General features: G+C 42.7%; 1 protein-coding gene and 1 pseudogene across 1 annotated transcript in view; both read right to left on the bottom strand.

Annotated features, from left to right (window-relative positions):
- LOC124550405 overlaps window positions 1-15,513 on the bottom strand; it is a 179,418-nt gene that overhangs the window by 78,375 nt on the left and 85,530 nt on the right. The window lies entirely within an intron of this gene.
- Window positions 7,086-7,203, bottom strand: LOC124555483 (annotated as a pseudogene).

Genomic DNA, 15,513 nt, shown 5'->3' with positions numbered 1-15,513 from the left:
AGCTATAAAATGTGTTCACATCATTCTGCATGAAGCATTTTCTCAAACGCAATAAGGGGATCGCACTCTAACCACGGAAAACAACCCCCTATCGTAACCGTTCGCCAAACTCAAACTCCAGTCTGTTTGTTACAGGGTACAGCGTGATTCATCACTCCACATCACTCGTTTCCAGTCATGCACTGCCGAGTGCGTTGTTCGTTACACTCTCTCAGGCGTCTATTAGCGCAGATTACAGAAATGTGTCGCGTATGAGAAACTGCTCGACCATTGCACCCAATTTTTAACTCCCTTCGCCAAGTCATTGTGCGCTGCAGGTAGCGCTTAGGAACTTCCTTTCGCTGATTTAATGCTGTTTCACCCTCCGCAATGATGCTTGCATGGTCTTGTTTAGCTGTCGTTGCTCTTTCGCGTTTCCATTTTACAGTTACATCACCAACGACCGAATCGTGAAGTTTCAGAATGGTTGAGACACAGTATTCGCAACCTCCTTTTATACTGGCGGCCCCGTATCTCCGGACATTTGCGTTACTTAGAGGCGTCTGGAGATATTGGAACAGATAGTTTACATCCGGAGGAGACATATTAACTCTTAAATTTATACTAGCTGTTAAAATATATCTCTTTTTTCAGAAATATTTTTGTTGGTACTTTATATTCTCTGTAATTCTACCACCGTCAGTTATTTTGTTGCCCAAATGACAAAACTTGTCTACTAATTTCAGTTGGTCATTTCCTAATCTAATTTGTTCAGCATTATCTGATCAAAGTCGACTGCGCTCCATTTCCCCTGTTCTACCTTTGTTTTCCTTCATCTTATAAACTCTTTTCAAGATATGGAAATGGAAATGCCGTGTGGCTAGGGCCTCCCGTCGGGTAGACCGTTCGCCTGGTGCAAGTCTTTCGAGTTGACGCCACTTCGGCGACTTGCGTGTCGATGGGGATGAAATGATGACGATAAGGACAACACAACACCCAGTCCCTGAGCGCAGAAAATCTCCGACCCAGCCGGGAATCGAACCCGGGCCGTTAGGTAGGGCATTCCGTCGCGCTGACCACTCAGCTACCAGAGGCGGACTTGTCAAGACATTATCCACTCCGTTGAACTGATCAACGAAGTCCTTTTCCGCTTCACCGACAAACATTAAAGTTTTTATTTATTCTCCATAAACTTCAAATTCTTTCTAACCTTCAATTCCTTCTCGAAATTTCGCTTCAGTTTTTTTTTTACTTGCATATGCATAAGAATAAACAAGATTTCTGAGTGTTTATATGAACATGTGGCACTTCATATAAGACCTCCGCCTCCCTTGCCGAGGTCGGTAGCAGGCTTCTGTGTGACGGAGATGGAGCTGGTGCTAGAGGTAGCCAGTCAGAATCCTTATGGCAGAAGAATTTGCGTCTCCCATATTCGGCGGCAGAAGAATTTGCGTGTCCCACATTCGGCCGGCGAGAGGTTGAGAGGAGGTGTGATACAATTCCTGTGCACTCGCCTATGCGCTAATATCCTGCATCATATTCCAAACCTGTCACTGTCAGCGGCGTCTCATTGAATGAAGACATATCAAGCAGTTGACACCCTTCCATACATGGGACGGGAATCTAAAACATGCCAACCACTTTGGCGAGGAGCAAGCTAGGCGCCAACAAAGAACGTCACTATCTCTACGTCTGTTTATCCTCTACACAGAAAGGACATCGGACTCTGCACGCACTCTTCAGAGCTGTCCTCACTAGAATAGTTACACGTCCGATATGTTAGACACGTAACCAACAGAACTGCCGTGCAACAGAAAGCCTCTCAAACATTGAGCCACGCTGAAAATAAAGTATGGGTTTCGCAAACAGAGATATGTAATTCGGAGCAGTGCATGTTTTTGCGCTCATACCATTAGGAATTTGAGCAGATTCTCTGTGCACGCAACACACGTTACCATATGTACATACCAATAGGAGTTTCATAGTGCGATTGTTTCGATATCAGTGAGATGTTTTAATAGTATTCTGTAATTTCATATTGTTATTTATAGTGTCGAGTTACCAGAATGGAAGGTGATAAACAGCTGATTAATTTTCGTTTCTAGCTCTCAGAAAAAATCTGATTCGCCTCAGCGCGCGAAATCTCCAATGCTTCCTAATGCATCGGTGAACAGTTCGAAGGGATTTCTCCTTTCCATGGCATACTAAGGTGGGGGGATGCTGCGTGATGCAGATTTTTAGGATCAGTGCTAGTGCAGTGCAGTGGTGTTAAAGCTGTTTTGTTTCTTCGTGTATTTCATGACGTGGTGCAAGCATTTCTAGATTAGGCTATTAGTGCGACTTTCGTGGCAGATGTCTTATTACCTGTGCAGCGTAAATGTGTCGCGTGTGAAACGAGAAAAAGGGGTATGGCATAATCCGGTGCCAACACATAGCGTGATGCTTTCCGAATGGCAGTTAGAGAGTCTGATGGATCTCAGCCAGACGTATCAAATAGCCGCACCCCATGAGGCACCGCGGTGAGGTCTAAGATCCCCACAACATTAGTGCTCAATCTGGTGATGAAGTAGCGGACGGAACCATAACTCTTTTTTGCAGCCACTCCACTTGATCTCTCAAGTTTTTTTGGCGTGGTCGCTTAATGGTGTGCTTCCGGGTGTTATGCCAAGTTGTTGATTCCATCTTTATGCACAATATGGTACGAGAATGTCCGCCTCAGTAGCTAAGTGGTTAACATGTATGACTGCTAAGCGAAGCGACAGGGTTCAATTCCCAGTACTGCTAGGATTTTTCCTCGGTAGGAGGACTGGAATGGGGTGTCCTCAACCACGTGATGCTTGTTGAGGAGCTACTCACGGGGGCCTACGGCTCCAGGCTCCAGCGTGCTGGCTCCACGGCCCTCCATACCGCATCCGAATGTCGGCATTGGGAGAGGATGACACAGCGGGTGGTCGGTACGCGGGGCTGCTAACTGTTCTCGAATCGACAAGCTGAGCAGGCATTGCTGTCAAAATTAACAATTGATTCGAAATAAATCCTCTGGATGCGAATAACTTGGCGTCAGCTCTGTTAAGTATATAGTAGATGTACAGTCTATCAGTGACATATGAAAATTGGTGGGACTAGAACTAGATTCCTCCCTTATCGCCAGCAGTCGGCTTAACCATTGGGTATGCGTGCACTTCTCCAGGACCAACCCAACCTTCAATATGTGAGACATGTAGGAGACTACGGAGTAGTCGTAGGGATGTAGACAGCGTGACATATGGAAGATTGGGTCGGTCCGGTAGGCGTGCACGGATAACCTAATGATTAAAGAGACCGCTCGCCGTAAGTGGGATATCCGTGTTATCAGTGTCTGTTCGCCCAGACACGCAGGTTAATAAAACCGACAATGCCTGATAAATATTTTGAGACTGAGGAAGAAAAGATGGCTTATCTGCTTCATGCTGCCTCAATCTCCGGAAAGATCGGTAGACGCCTAAGGAAACATGGCAAAGCAGTGTATTTCACACCAGACAACAAAGGTAAAAAGCCTTTGTAATGCTGAAGACGATCTAGGTCTTCGAATGCCGGGTGCTGACCTCATTCCGTGCGAAGGCATGTCTTAAGTGCTGCAAACTATTAGGACAGTCGAGGAGAGGTGGAAGGGACATCAGCGACACAGTCGACTAATAATACGAGAACTGCCTCGGATATAATCATAATCATGGGAACAGTATCATGCCGTTAATCTCTCGCATGCTATCTCATCCACATGAGTTGGAAAACGCTGAGAGAATGTGCGTTTCGCGGAAGGATAATGCGGGCTCTAAATGGGGTGTGGCGTCTGTTAGAAATATCAACATGATTCCATCAATGCTTCACAATATGTATTCTTTTGGGCCCGCTGCTAGTATATGTCTTTTAAGAATTATTAATTATAATTCAACGTACACTAATAAGTTTGAGTGCTGTTATTTTAAAATAAGTATATTTCGGATGAATTGTCATCATCAGGTTATCTGTGTAAGTAAATGGTACGTAATTTGGTTCATTATTTCTATTTTTATAGGTAACTAGCTGACCCGACAGACTTCGTCCTGTCAAAAAGATTTGTAATATGGCAGTTTTTTTGCCTACGTATTTAAAATACATAATATAATGACTGAGATATTATCGCCATAGCTAAATTAATATTTTAGTTACCTGTAATGGGATTTATCATTTTTATTGAGAAATCGTAGCCATCTTCACCTTGCCAAAATATAATGGGATATTGCAGTGCATCATATGAGCGGTGTGTTTCCTTTATACGTTGTAATTGATCATTCCGACGATGTAAAACAATATCACGGGATTCCAAGTTTTCTCCAACTACAACGATAGCAACTTCATCAATAGTTGGTGCATTAAAACGTCTTGTATGTTGACCTGCAGGTGTTTTATCAGCTCTGATTACAATTTTGTGATTATCGGATGGCATCAGATCCAGGGCAGTTTTAAACAATATAATCAATTGATTGTGTTGATGAAATAAAGTTTGTAATTGTTCTACAATAGACCTCTTTACTAAATTGTTATGTGCACAACGCAGATCAATTTCTTGTGGTGAATTGCCCATAAAATAAATTTGCAGGAATTTGTTGTCGCTATCTGACACTGGTAACAGTGAACCTGCTCTGTGATATATTTGCCCTTGTATCTGTAAATAAAATAAAATATTATGGTGTGGTATAAATTAATGGATTGTCAGTGATCAAACTTAAATAATATTTGATCTTAAAAAGTATATATTTAGTTTGAACTAATATCTATCAAATATAAAATATAATAAAAGTGTCACTGAAACTGAATCACCATATAATATGATGACTAAGTGATATATAAGTGATTAAGAAATTGAAGATTAGTGACACATCTTAACTTTTGTGACAGAAAATTTTGTTCGCTAAAATAATTATGAGTAACTGCTATAATACATACCTTGAAAGTTGGCATAAAATTTTCCTGAACTACATTTGTTGCCCCAAATGAAGTCATTTGAAAGCAATTGTTATATTGTTGGATATGTGTCAAAAAGTATATAGAATCTGTTCCTATTCCTGAAACCAATGAGTACAATGGTTCTGGTGGTGGGTCCAATGGTATCAATTTCACTTTACCATTTGCGCAACACAATCCATTGGCTTCGTTTTTGTATTTTAATGCCTTACAGTGTGAGCAAACCGAGTTCATAGAACCAATAACAACACATTGGTAGTTACTGTAGTCAATTGACACATCGTAACTGAAAGCAGCTCGATTCAAACTTGCGCGATTATTAGTTGAATGTCGCGCTCGCGCTTCACGCGTTTGTGATATCCGAATTCTTTCACGTTCATTTCCGTCGTCACGTTCTTGTGCCGTACGATTAGATCGGTAATTAGCTTGGTTTGTACCATTTCTGGTTCTTCTACCTAAATTGCTTCGTCTTATAGGAGGCATATCAAATATAACTTAGTTTTTCACTAATCACGAACTAAACAAACACTAACTAAGTAAACACTCTGCACAAAACACGAATTTGTTTCGTGAATCAGTTGACAAAAGCAAACTCAGTAGGTTAGGTCACAGACAACTTTTTTTTTTTTAAATTTTATATGACTTGAAGTCAAATCCTTTTAAGCCGTACGAATTGTAACGCGATTTTTGTTTGACTGATGTAATGACGTGGAAACTGATGCATTTTATCTCGCGTGCCGAAACTAATACAAAAGAAACGCGAGTTTCGGAACGCGACATTAAACTTCTCCAACTATGTATTCTGTGCTCCAACGCACACACGCACATTGTTTTGATAGATATGATCTTTGACGTTAGGAACACACCTACATTGCTTAGACAACAGTGAGTGCTTGTAATTTAATATGAACTTTATACCATAGCAATAAAGCTCAAATTGACTACGTTTTAGTTACAAATCATTTGTATAGGAAAAAGAAAAGGGCTATTTTTAGGGTTTTTCCAGCAATAATTCTAATTTTTCTCGCCGTAAAAACCATCCTTGAACTTCAACGAACATTTTAAAAAAAGATTTGGCCAAATTGGTCGAGGCGTTGTTGAGTTATGCGCTTACCAACACATTTTGCGATTCATTTTAATATGAACTTTATACCATAGCAATAAAGCTCAAATTGACTACGTTTTAGTTACAAATCATTTGTATAGGAAAAAGAAAAGGGCTATTTTTAGGGTTTTTCCAGCAATAATTCTAATTTTTCTCGCCGTAAAAACCATCCTTGAACTTCAACGAACATTTTAAAAAAAGATTTGGCCAAATTGGTCGAGGCGTTGTTGAGTTATGCGCTTACCAACACATTTTGCGATTCATTTTTATATTATAGATTATTAGATTTCATTATGATACATTTTTATATACGTCTGATGATATTGACATTCATGCTATATCGGTGGTTCTGCCACCATTTGCTTGTTAGTTACGTTCCGTTGGTATTATTATATTAATAATGGTTTGTTATCACCTTATCTGACTTATTACTTTATGTAATTGACAGATTATATTCTTTATGTCGGTATTTTCGTGGCAGGTTGTTTGACAGATAATCTAGCGATACTGTATGGTTGTAAGCAGTACTGTTTATCATTGCTTTTGTGTAGGTATTGATCTTTGCATGACAACATCCAGCTATGCCATACGGACATGCAAACAGTACATGATAAACAGTGTTGCCTGTATCCTTAGAATATTGCTGAATTATCTCGTAAAACAAGCTGTCACAAAAAGTACCGATATAAAGCTTATAATCTGACAACTATGTAAGATAATAACTCGGATAAGGTGATAACCAACCACTGTTGCTACAAAAACACCAAAGGAACGTAACTAACAAGCAAACAGACAGTGACAAAACCACCGACATCGCATTAGAAAGCACTCTGTCTTCAGGCCACGAGTGGCCTACCAGGACCACCCGACCGCCGTGTCATCCTCAGTGGAGGATGGGGATAGGAGGGGCGTGGGTCAGCACACCGCTCTCCCGGTCGTTATGATGGATTCGTGACCGCTACTATTCGGTCGAGTAGCTCTTCAATTAGCATTACGAGGCTGAGTGCACCCCGAAAAATGGCAACAGCGCATGGCGGCCTGGATGGTCACCCATCCAAGTGCCGACCACGCCCGGCTGCGCTTAACTTCGGTGATCTCACGGGAACCGGTGAATCCACTGCGGCAAGGCCGTTGCCCCACCGATATCGCATGGATATCAAAACCATCAGACATAGGTAAAATGTGTAATATTCAAATCCATTTAAAAATTACCTGTAAAACTAGAATATAATGTACCAAATTTACGTTCCATTTACTTGCAGATAACCTGATGATGGCAATTCAGCGGAAACAGGCCTATAGTAAAATTAAAGTAATCAAAATTACCAGCGTAGTTGGAATTATAAATTATAATTATGGTTCACAGTGTTACCGGGTTCAGGCTACGAACAGGCATGGCAACAGCTCGCAGCACCAGGAGACGACGACCAGGTGAGTCGTCGAAATATTGTGCACAAAATGTAATCGACAACTCAGCTGAACACCCGAAAGCTCGCCTATAGTGCTACTCCGCGCGACAGCCTTCGCAGACACAGGCGGTGGCTGGTCACAGACAGAGAGGGTAAGCTGGACTGCTGCGCTGCGATGCGAGTCCGCCCATCCAGACGGCGGGAACGAGCTGACCTGGTCCCGGACAGTTGCCGCGGAGGCGCGCGCTAATCCTGGCGAACCGCAGTGCGCCGCAAATGCCGCTCCATATTCCCGATTCTCTTTACATAATGATTACTTTACGGACATTAGCAGCGAGCGTTACAGGCCTAAGTGTTGTCTGAGGTGTAACCGAGGCTCTGTACAACGGCGCTCTCATGAATGCTGCATTTCCTGCTTATGGAAGCCTTTTCATGTACAGTAATTTCCACCGAGCAGTTAATAAACAAGGCACGCCTTTACGGACTATCCACTCCGACCTAAGCCTGAAATGAAGATAGTCTGTGGGCAGTATCTGTGGTGCCACACCCTCAGTGGATTGCTATAAAACTTTAGACTAAAGAAAATGTAGCACTTGAGGCTAAAAATTAATTCAGGAATTTCAGTAATTAGTGAGGGGACAAATTTGTATATCAGTTTTGTGTGTGATGGCAGGGTGGCTGAGAAATGATAAATACTGTAGATGATGATCAAATATATGTAGGGAGATATTTTTCCCCGGTTTTTGTGAGTAGATAAATTTGGAAATTTATGGTAAGGTCGTATGAGACAAAACTGATGAGGTCATCGATCCCAAAGCTTACGCACTCCTTAAGCTAACTTAAACTAACTTAACGCTAAGGACAACATACACATCCGTGCCCAAGGGAGGACTCGAACCACCGACGGGGGGAGCCGCATCATCCACTACAATCTAAAGAACAAGATTGAACAGGAAATAGTAATAAAGTTTTATAAAACTATTTCTGCATAGTAAGAAGTGCTGGGCCCCCTGAAAGAGACATTGATTACATTACAGATCGCAGAAACAAAGATACACTGACGAAAAAAAGTCACAGCACCAAGAAGGAGTTGAGCAACATAAACGAAAGTCGACAGGTGTGTCTCTACAGCTGGAAGATAACGTCTGTTCAAATTTCGCGCCAGTCGCATAGGAGTGGCACTAGCAGCGCCTCTATGAGGATGAAAATAAGGTTTTTTATTTTAAATATACGCTGTACCGGTAACGAGCGTTTCTTGCCTTAGAGATTGTACGTAGTATGTTGATATTTGTCAAGAATGTCTTTCAGGCGCCAAAGACGCCATTATCAACAACTCACTGAGTTTAAAGCCGGCCGCGGTGGCTGTGCGGTTCTAGGCGCTCCAGTCCGGAGCCGCGCTGTTGTTACGGTCGCAGGTTCGAATCCTGCCTCGGGCATGGGTGTATGTGATGTCCTTAGGTTAGTTAGGTTTAAGTAGTTCTAAGTTCTAGGGGACTGATGGCCACAGCAGTTGAGTCCCATAGTGCTCGGAGCCGTTTGAACCATTTTGAACTGACAAGGGGAGGCCGCCAATTCTGAAATTCAGATTCGATTCATATTGCGCATAATAAAAGCTCATGGCCAGAGGTGTAATGTGGCAAAGCACCAAGATGCACTTCTCAGCCGTTGTCGAGAAAATCGACAGTTAAAAGAAACCGTTGCGGTGAAATACTCTCTACGATTGATAATGTTCTACAGCACCGTGGCGCAGCGGTAAGCGCTCTGGTTTGTAAACCGAAGGTTACTGGATCGAATCTCGCGCCATGAAACTTTTTTTTTATTATTAGTTTTCTGTAATTCATATATGTATATATATATATATATATATATATATATATATATATATATATATATAAACTATTATTGAATTGCTTATGCATGTTGGTGAAGGCGGATCGCTCTCCAATTGTACCGCCTCCATTTTTCCGTTTGCGTAACAGGGTGTACCAAAGCTCTCACGCCCGCACTGATATTCGACGATGTTATAAGTTGCGCTAGGGACCGCATCTACCTTCTTTCGTAGTTAGCAGGCAACTACGCTGTTATGCGGCGGCTCGTTTCGGCCCATTCAACATCTGTCCTTCCAAGTGTAACGAGCGAGTAACGGAGTTTCATACCTGCCACAGCAAATTTGTGTTCGTGGGGTTTCTATTCTAATTCGAACGTTTGACTTACGCTATACGTATTCGTTTCAGAATATTGTTTCTACGTCTTCCGTTAACTATACGTGGTTAACATTATGAAGACAAAAAAATGGCTCTGAGCACTATGGGACTCAACTGCTGTGGTTATCAGTCCCCTAGAACTTAGAACAACTTAAACCTAAGGACATCACAAACATCCATGCCCGAGGCAGGATTCGACCGTGCGACCGTAGCAGTCGCACGGTTCCGGACTGCGCGCCTAGAACCGCGAGACCACCGCGGCCGGCTTATGAAGACAATTAATAACATTTGTGAAATACAACTTTGTTTGCGGAAAACATAATGATGTTCGAAGTCGCCAGTTTTTCCACGACAAACGACTTTCAGCAACTTATTATATGCATAATTGTTTCAACTGATTGCCGGGAATTTTATATATATATATATATATATATATATATATATATATATATATATATATATATATGTGTGTGTGTGTGTGTGTGTGTGTGTGTATACACACATTTGAATTACAAAAAAAAAAAAGGTTTAATGGCGCGAGATTCGATCCGGCGACCTTCGGATTACGAACCAGAGCGCTTACCGCTGCGCCACGACACTGTTGAAAATTATTAATCGTAGCGATATTTCACCGCAACGGTTTCTTTTAACTATCGATTTTCTCGACAATGGCTGAGAAGTGCATCTTGGTGCTTTGCCACATTACACCTCTGGCCATGAGCTTTTATTATGCGCAGTATGAATCGAATCTGAATTTCACAATTGGCGGCCTCCCCTTGTGAGTTTGAATGACGACGTGTAATAGGGCTACAGGAAGCTGCATGTTCCTTCTGCGATATTGCAGGAAGACTTGGCAGGACTGTAGTTACTGTACATGATTGTTGGCAGCAGTGGTCACGAGAATATGTGGTAGGAGGAAGACGGGCTCCAGACTGCGACGTGGCACTACCGAGAGGGTGTTCAGCGCATGGCTCTGGAGCATCGTACTGCATCTCCAGCAGCGAAGTGAGCAGCAGCAGAAAAACGAACTGTTGAAAACTGGTTACTTCAAGGACAGCTCCGAGTCAGAGGTCCTGACGCGTGCATTCCACTGACCCCAAACCACCGCCATTTGCGGCGTTAGTTGCGTCAAGCGAGAGCTCACTGGAGGACAGGGTGGAGGTCTGTTGTGTTTCCTGATGAAAGCTTATCTGTTGGTTAGGAGGCGGCCCTCGTTATCCCACGCACCCTGACTGCAAATTTATATGTCAGTCTGATGATTCGACCTGTTGTGCTGCCATTCATGGACAGCTTTCCAGGGGTTGATTTCCAACAAGATAACGTTCGCTCACATACCGCTGTTGTAACCCATCGTGCTCTACGCAGTCTCAACATGTTGCCTTGGCCTGCTCGATCACCAGATCAGTCTCCCATCATGGGGGTTATCATCGGAGGAGAGTTCTAGCGTCATCAGCAAACAGCAGTAACTCTCCCCGTACTTACCGACCAAGTGCAACAGGCACGGAACTTCATCCCATAAACTGACATGTGGCACCTCTGCAACACAATGCAGACACGTTTGCAAGCTTGCATTCAACATTCTGGCGGTTACATCGGTTATTGATGTACCAGAATTTTACATTTACAATATCTCATCTCTCGCTTACATTAACCTGTGATCTTGCAATGTGAATCACTTATCTATGTTACCTAGACAAATTTATTCCCGACATTTCATTCCAGTACATTATTATTTTGGTGGTGCAATTTTTTTACGTCAGTTTATTAAGAAGAACAGACACATTCTAGAGCAGATACAAGAAACAAAACTGTGGATGTGTGTGATGTCCCGTAGGTTAGTTAGGTTGAAGTAGTTCTAAGTCTAGGGGACTGATGACCTCAGATGTTAAGTCTCAGTACTTAGAGCCATTTGAACATAGGAAAGGCACTTTGTGACTGTATAATATGCTACAAGTCTAATCGATAAATTACAGAAGAAAAAGACAAAGTAGGAGAAGGATAAGCATACGAAGAAGGAAGGTTCTTCATAATGATGAATAATGCGTCGTCGTTAGATGAAAATTTCCTAGCGCTAAGCCATTTTTTCAGGTTAAGAAACAGGAAATAAACAACTAAGACCAAATCTGGAGAGGATGAACAACTACAGTTCATCCTAGCCAACGCGTTTATTTTAGCCTATTCGACGAGATGTGTGACAGTAGTTGCATTGCCCTGGCACAGATCACTTCTCTGCTTGCTAACCTTGATCTGCTCGCCACACAGACGGCCCGGTACCGTTCACTAACAATGGTCCCTTAGGGTTTTTCCGTTTATCATATGATAAGGATTTGTGCGTAGGAAGCTGGAAGAATGCATTCGCAGTGTTTGGGCGATAAGCAGTTTTAGTCTTTTTTGAGCCTTTCGTTGTATGGCTGATAGGTGGGTTTCCATCTTAACGTACGTTCAGGGGTTAGTCCGACGTATTTTAGCGTGTGAATAACAAGAGAAAAAAATCAATAACAATTCACATTACGATAAAAATTATAACACTTAAAAAAGTGAAAAATGAAAAAAAAAGTTGTGAAATCTTATGGGACTTAACTTCTAAGGTCATCAGTCCCTAAGCTTACACACTACTTAACCTGAATTATCCTAAGGACAAACACACACACCCATGCCCGAGGGAGGACTCGAACCTCCGCCGGGACCAGCCGTACAGAAGAATGAAAAGGTTTTTTGAAAAGCCGCGTCATGGAAATATAACCATTGTGAGTACTTTTGTTGATTCCAGCACTATCTGTGGTTCTGTATTCCCACCATTTCAAAAATTTTACATAACGATCTGTATTCTTGACAGATAAACATGAAGATGCGTTTGTACTAACGTGACACCCATATTTGTGAATAAAGAACCTTCATACATTTAAGAGGCTTTGGAAACACCTCGTAATTCTAGACTTGTTTTATTGTTATAATTTTTATGTTTATTTGAATGGTTACTAAATGATGAGTGTTTTATATTGTTATCCACAATGTTTCTGAACTGTGTATGCTCTCCCCAGAAAGTTATTTGTATTTTAGTGTCGTAGTTAATTGGATAGAAAGGTTTAAATGGTAAGGCAGAAGTCATGGAGGCGGAAGCTACTAGTGCTTCGTGATACATTTATAGCTTGGAGCCTGAAAAGATCGATATTGAGGGTCCACTGGCTGTACCAGGAGGTAGGCTCGTTGAGATTGAGTTGGAGGTATCGTTGGGATTCCTATAGAGTGGGACAGAGGGCCAGGAAGTTGGTGGTGTCGGCGTACTGGGGAAGGTAGACAGGAGGAGCAGTTCAGGCATATACGTAGTGCAGAGAATATATAGGAGAGCAGAAAGGATAGAACTTTGAGGCACACCTACAGTGAGGCGGAAAAGGGGGGCATTCGTGCTATTTAGGATTACTTAGCGTCGATGGTTGGATGAAAAGGATGCAATAGGCGGACATAGATTATTTAAATACCATTGCCAGAGGCGGAATAAGTCCATTGGAGGCCCATGGCGATGAAACTAAATGAGGTCTGCGGTCTGATTAGAAATGGATGCGTTTGTACTGTAAGTTTATAAAAAATGAAAAATATAGTTCACGCGATGACTGACAGGAAGATATAACTTGAAGATACAGTATAATTGAGAAACTTATAATACGAATCAGCATATGTCACAAGAGCAGTCAGGTAGACTGCAAAGAATTATTTTATATGTCTGGAGAAAAAATTTGTAGAATTCTAATATCAGATACTTTCATAACTTTAGTACAGAGAGCAGTTAATGTTCATATTATTATCGTACTGCACATCTTTTCATATCTTCGTTTTACTGAGAGTCAGCCGGCCGGGGTGGCCGAGAGGTTCTAGGCGCTACAGTCTGGAACCGCGCGACCGCTACGGTCGCAGGTTCGAATCCTGCCTCGGGCATGGATGTGTGTGACGTCCTTAGGTTTAAGTAGTTCTAAGTTCTAGGGGACTGATAACCTCAGAGGTTAAGTCCCATAGTGCTCAGAGCCATATGAGCCATATGAACTGAGAGTCACAATAGCGTTGTTGAGACCTATTTCATTTGAAACTTTTCTTTCGATTCATGTAATGGACAGACTGGATAGCGATTCTTGATTCTTCGTAGGGCAAGGACAATTTTTTATTAATTTCCGTTCAGGATAATTCTCGCGTGATGCGACTGAGACATAAATGGTCAAGAACCATTTGGTTGTAAGCGGTGTATAGGGTAATGATTCATTGAAGTCCCATTTAACTATAAATTGAAAGATTGCTTGCAGCACCTACTCGTTATCAAATTTATCGTAAATTTCTACAAGATTCTTCAGTACTACAGCCAGAGCGTTTCATGTAGAATAATCGCATATAGCAGACAACGAGTTATCATTCTACAGTTTTTAAATCTGACGCAACTTTTTACAAAAATTCTGAAAACGCTGAATGCACTGATTGCAACTGCCATGATATTTTGGCATTGTTTTGGATTCGATAAAAATTGGTCCGGTCCTGAAGGCCTCCAGATATCGAGGTCCCCGAAATTTGGCCGGCCGAGGTGACCGAGCGTTTCTAGGCGCTACAGTCTGGAACAGCGCGACCGCAACGGTCGCAGGTTCGAATCTTGCCTCGGGCATGGATGTGTATGATGTCCTTAGGTTAGTTAAGTTTAAGTAGTTCTAAGGTCTAGGGGACTGATAACCTCAGAAGTTAAGTCCCGTAGTGCTCAGAGCCATTTGAACCATTTGAACCCCCGAAATTTGGCGCCCTCTTCACCTCACGCTTATTGCACCACTGGCCACTGTAAAAAAAAAAAAAAAAAAAAAAAAAAAAAAAAAAAAAAAAAAAAAAAAAAAAAATCAGCAGTAGTCCTGTTTCGATACTGCTCAGCGTGTTTAATACCTTTCCGTCGATGCACCGATGTATCGTCCAAAGTACTTGTGCAGGTGCAGACATAGCAAGTGGGGATACTGCAGTTCACAAACTGACTTCCCGTCTGGTGGTGGAAAGTAGTCAAGAAACGTCGAGTTTCGGCCTTACACCGACGTTAAATGCTTAGGCGAGCGATCAGAAGGCGCGCGAAGCAGTGCCGGGAGCCGCCGCCGCGCGGCGCCACCGCTCGCACCGCCGTCGGCCGCTCATTAATTCGAGAACGCCGGCGAAGTGCGCCGTGGCTGCGGTGCGTCCGTCCACTCCCAGGGCGGTGGCGGCGGGGGAGGCAGCTGCCTGCCGGCTGCCGGCTCCAAATTAAGAGGCGCTGCCCCGGGCGCTGCGCTCGTTAGAAAAGTTGCCGAGGCTCATTACTCCCACTCCGTAGCCTTCCGATGCATGTCAAGTTCCGCGGGGGCCCAAGAAAAGGCCAGCGCGCGCAAACTGACGGTTTTTCCTCCCCTCGCCGACGCCCTTCGAGTATTTGTCCAGTAAACAGCAGAGCCTGAAGCTGAAGAGCAGAGTTACGCAATTATCCGCACCTCATCCCCAACTATTTCGACACCAAAGTCCCAGACTTTTCGCTCTGGGTTGCGACAGCTTCCACAGACGTTCTACAATTTATTTACTTATTCTGAAGTACATTCCCGCCAGATTCGGATCATGGGAGCCGCCCTTACTACGGACACTCCTTGCGTATAACTCTCAAACGGAACGGTGGTTGGAGTCGAAATAGACGGTACGGTCGGGTCGGATCCGACACGCTCGCACTTCGTTGAGGTTTGTGTGGATGGAGGTACACAATAAGTATTATTACTGAATAATAAAGTTTATTGATAGTATGTTATATCCTAGATTAAGAAAAGGCAAATCTACGTTTCTAGCATTTGTAGACTTA

Source organism: Schistocerca americana, chromosome 1 (assembly GCF_021461395.2).
Source record: "Schistocerca americana isolate TAMUIC-IGC-003095 chromosome 1, iqSchAmer2.1, whole genome shotgun sequence".
In the NCBI taxonomy this organism is placed as follows: domain Eukaryota; kingdom Metazoa; phylum Arthropoda; class Insecta; order Orthoptera; family Acrididae; genus Schistocerca; species Schistocerca americana.
Note: the sequence above shows the minus strand (reverse complement) of the source record. Positions and strands in the feature narration are given on the sequence as shown.